The sequence below is a fragment of the Urtica dioica genome, chromosome 2 (assembly GCF_054948205.1).
Source record: "Urtica dioica subsp. dioica isolate 48M chromosome 2, U.dioica_male_clone48M_v1_H2, whole genome shotgun sequence".
Lineage (NCBI taxonomy): Eukaryota > Viridiplantae > Streptophyta > Magnoliopsida > Rosales > Urticaceae > Urtica > Urtica dioica.
This window is the reverse complement of record NC_142757.1, coordinates 18,024,597-18,029,839: the sequence shown is the minus strand read 5'-3', so window position 1 is coordinate 18,029,839 and position 5,243 is coordinate 18,024,597. Positions and strand designations below refer to the sequence as shown.

At 34.8% G+C, this 5,243-nt stretch overlaps 1 pseudogene; it reads right to left on the bottom strand.

The window, feature by feature from the left end:
- Positions 1–595: 595 nt before the first annotated feature.
- LOC149404128 (uncharacterized) lies at positions 596–2,331 on the bottom strand (annotated as a pseudogene).
- Positions 2,332–5,243: the final 2,912 nt, after the last annotated feature.

Below are 5,243 nucleotides of genomic sequence, written 5' to 3'. Positions count from 1 at the left end.
AGACTTTATTACATCAAATATATAAAATAAAGACTACAACTCTTCTTGTGGGCACCATTGACAACAGAAGCATCCACAACTTTACTGCATAAGGAATTGAAGAAGAGGCAGACCCTTGTAATGGTAGATCTCACAGTCTTATCAAGCAATCCCCGTAATATAACCGGAAGAATTTGTTGCATCAACGTATGATAGTCATGAGATTTCATTCCAAACAATTTTAACTCCTTCATAGACACACAATTACTTAGATTCAAAGAATAGCCATCTGGAACTTTTAGCTTAGTCAATCTCTCTCAAAACATTATCTTCTCATCCTTGGTTAAGGTGTAGTTTGACGGAGGCAAGTATGTTTTTTTTTCTCCAACACGTGGATGAAGCGTAGTTCTAATTCCCATATCCACAAGATCTAACCGACTTTTAAGTCCATCTTTAGACTTGAGGGAGACATCAAGCAATGTACAGATGATACTTTCACATACATTCTTTTCGATATGCATCACGTCTAAAACATGACACACATGAAGAGACTTCCAATATTCAAGCTTAAAAAAATAGACCTTTTGCTCCAAGCACATCTAGATTCTGACTTCCCTTAAACCTGCTTCTTCTTCTTCTTAATTTTCCCATGCACATATCCGATTTTAGAGACCTTCTCTAAAACTTCTTTTCCAGTCAAACATTTCGGTGCCTCTTCAAATTCTTGGCAACCATTAAAAGCCTTCATTGCGTTCCTATAAGGATGATGACAATCCAAAAATCTTCGATGACCTTGGTGTACTATCTATCTACTGTGGTTAAGAAACTCTCCACGCGTCTTCTCACTACAAATGGGACAACCAAGATAACCTTTCACAATACAACCACTCAAATTTCCATACGCCGGAAAATCATTTATCGTCCATAGTAGTACAGCCCTAAGGGTGAAGGACTCTCAAATGAGCATCATAAATTTCGATACTTGTCTCCCACAACAGTTTCAAGTCATCAATAAGTGGTTCTAAGTAAACGTCAATGTCGTTTCCCGGCTGCTTTGGACTTGATACCAATAATGTTAGCATAATAAACTTCCTCTTCATACACAACCATGGAGGAAGGTTATATGTAACTAACATAATTGGCCATGTACTATGCCTAGTATTCTGAGTGCAAAACGGATTTATCCCATCAGCTGATAATGCCAAACGCAGATTTCCTGGCTCATTGGAAAAATCTGGCCAATTGTGATCTACTAATTTCCACGAAGCTGCATCGGCTGGATGTCTCAAATATCCATCGACTTCTCTATCAGTGGCATGCCAAGTCAGATCTTTAGCTATCTCACGTGTACCATACATTCTTCTAAATCTTGGAATCGGAGGAAAATACCACAGCACTTTTGCAGGCACACCTACTTTAGGATCCTCGGAGCCTTTAGGAACTTTCCATCGTGAGGTATCACAAATTGGGCAAACATCAAAATCACTTTTATGCTTCCTATACAATATACAGTCATTAAGACAAGCATGTATTTTTTTCATATCGCATACCCAATGAACAAAGCGTCGTTTTGGCCTCGTACATAGACTTCGGCACTAGATTTCCTTGTGGAAACATGTCAGTCAATAATTTAAGCAACTCATCGAAACTCACATCGCTCCACCCATATTTGACTTTAAGATTGTATAGTCTTACCAAAGTAGATAACTTGGTACACTTATTACAACCATCATAAAGCGGCTTTTTAGCATCTTCTATATATTCTATAAACTTTTCAAAATCTTTTTCTAAAAGATCTTCGGCAGCTTGAACCATTTCAACTGCATTTACAGCATCATTATATTCACCGAAAACATCTTCATCTGACTCGTTAAAGGTCTCTTCTTCCCGATATGTATCAACGATATCTTCACCATGACATGTCTATATTTCATAACTTTTGTCCATACCGTTAAAAAATAGGTGATCTTTAATTATTTCAAACGTATTTGATTTCATATTTCCACACTTCTGACATTTTTTGCATGGTACCACGTTCGAATTGGGTGATTTTTGTTTGCAAAATTGTAAGAAATTATCGACACCATTCTCATATTTTTTTTATCATCTATCACTAAATAGCCATGACTTATCGATTTTGTGAAAATTTTCAATCTGTTATTATTATATTTTTATGTAAACACCATTAAAGTTTATGGACCAACACTACCCAAATAGCATAAAAGTAAAAGAGTATTGATGAAAATGGAATTTACTTTGGATCAGCCTTGTCGCTGTGATCTTCTTTTTCTGAACGAGAATTATGGAAAGCCTCGGCTGCACTCTTATTACTCTTTGAATCTTCATTTGCATCATTCGAAACTTTTTTCACTGCCTCCAATATCCTCTGTGTAATTCTTGTTACCTTTTTATGACCAACCTCTAATATAAACAGTAATAAATTAAATTAAATCATTTCATCGGTACAAATTTTTTAAGTATATTATGATTTAATATACTTATTCAAACGACCCATTGGTTGAAAGAGTTCAATCTTGAGTACGCCAAATTACTGAGAGAAATCTATGCGTAAGGAAAAAAATAAAATAAATAAAAGACATTAAGGTCATTGTCTTATTCTCATGAACGGGAAACATAGAATGAAATTCACAAGTGATTTGGCCATACAAAGACTATTTCACATCATCACGCACATATTGCCATTTACCACAATAAAAGACCTTAACACTATACATCCAAAAACAATACAAACAGAACATCTAATCATATCTTAAAATAAACTATAATCACAAGAACTGTTGCAGGGCTGCTGCTATACAAGAATTTTGGAAAACCTTCACCAAAATTCTCTGTCTCACTTCTCACTTCCTCTATAATCCAGAGACGATATGAGTCCCTTTAAAGTGATGATTTAGGGTGTATTTATAGGATCTCGAAGGCTTGGGAGTTGCTTAGGACAAACCAAATTCAATCTATCCAATACAGAAGCAATTCCACTTATAATCAATGAGGACTAGACTAAAAAGGTTAAAGCACAACGATGATGGCAATGAGCAAGATTTTCATACAGTGTTCGTATGATAATTATAACAACAATAATGAGAGAGAGAGACCCATTAATATTATCGCAAACGGGATTTGTATCAAAGGTGTTTCGAGAGTTTTGCACTCGCCATTACACACCAAGAGGAAAACAGACAGACTCAACACAAAACTAAAAATTAATATCTAAATTCATCTGTATTATTATGGTGACGTGGTTAGATATAATCATGATTTCAGCAATCCAGTTAAAACCCGAAAAAACTAAAAAGCCCCAAATTCACAAAACCAAATTCAAAACATCAATCAACCATATAATCATCTTCAAACAAGACCCAATTAAAAAACCAACCTCAAACCATCAATTTGTAAGGGTATATGTAATGAGTTTCCTCGTAAAGAAGAATGGCATTCATTCTTACCGATTTTCGGCGGAGACGATACAGCCACGAAGAAGTTTCCAATTCAGAAAAAAAATTCTACGGCGGAGAAGGTTCGATTTTGGCAGAGCGGCGGCTGAGCAGTATGGCGGCGATGGTAATATGGAAGAAGGCGGAGCAGTTTGGCGGCATTGGGAATTCTGAATGAGAGTAGTTCGTAACAAAGAAGAAGAAAGAAAAGAACGCAAAGAAAAAAAATTTAATTTTTTTTAATGTATATATATGAGCTATTCTACTGGAAACAATATATTTGATTTTGAATAAGAAAATATAATTCTTGGCGGGTGAAATAATTTAGGCGTAGTGCGTGCATATAAGATTTTTGTTATTTTCAAAGGTTTTCACTACGTCATACAGTATATGGTAGTGTATCAATACCTTAATCTCTACACTTTTCATCTTAAACGTAGACTTATAAATTCTTAAATTTTGATTTCTGTAGTCTACTAAAAAAGTCTACGTCTTTTAATTAAAACGTAGACTTTTAATAAAATAACAGTGTAGTCTATTAACTGTTTTGTAGTAGTGGATGGTGCATGAATTCAATGCTCGAAGATGGAACTTCTAGATGTTTCTTTATTTGTTCATGACAACATAAGAAAAGCCCATTAAGAATTTTCAAATAAAATTCCATGACATGTAATTAATCCTCAAGGCCCAAATACTTTAAGTTGGCCGGGTGGACCAATTTATTTTCATCATATGACAATGTCAAAAAACTTATTTATTGACATTCATACCATCCCATGTCCAAAAGGACAAAATTCCCTTTAGACAATATTCGTAAAACTTGTCTAGTTATGTTTTGACTTAGCTTCTAGTTTAACTGATCCTACTCCAATGAATTGTGGTAGTGACCTCATGGATCCAAATGAAGAAAGCTTGAGCTAGCATACTTGGACTCAAAAGTTCACAACCCTTTTACAAGTTCTAGCTTAATGTCAACTGACTCCACTAAAGAGTTGACACTGAAATCTCTCGGTTTAAATGAATATATTTTCTACTCAAGAATTCTACTTAATTGTAATGAGTGGATCCACTGAATATTATATATGTTTACCCTTCATGAATATCATCAACTAGATGGGATTTACAAAATTACCATTTTACCCTTCTAGCTGTTATTTCCTCAACTCATTTGTTGCTTGTGAATAATTTAGAAACAATGTATTGACGAGGAGCTAACAAGTCACATTGATTCATCCAAAAGAGTCATGACTCAATTTGGACACTGGCCAGTTCATTTATTCACATTGCAAGGAACAAAGCATGAGGTGATATACATTGCATTTCAGCAATCTTGTACATGAATTTCATATCTATGAGATCTTCACAAAGTTACTCATGACATCTTCATAACTTAGTACTTCACCAATAGGTCTTGTTTATATCACATAGTGAATCTAGAAATCTGACTTTCTCAAATGAGAATATGTAAGCTATGAAATGACATGTCTCATTTCAGGATTGAGGTAAGCACGATGCAATTCATACGTAGTGACTTCGAGACATAAGAGGTTAAATGGTTTGTTCTTATTCTGTCTCTAAAAGTGCACTGGTCAAATCAGTACCTTCAGAAGATACCTAGGAAGAACTATAGAGTCTCCAACTCTCAATGCATCATAACCCGACATCATAGATTCTCTTAACAATCATACTGAGATCAATAGCCCCTTGATCGTTAGATTGTGAATATACTGTTTTAAGCAAACCATGAACAGTTTGTTCATGCAAATCTATATTTGACTCTTCATTTATTGTTATGTCTTTTTTATATCACAT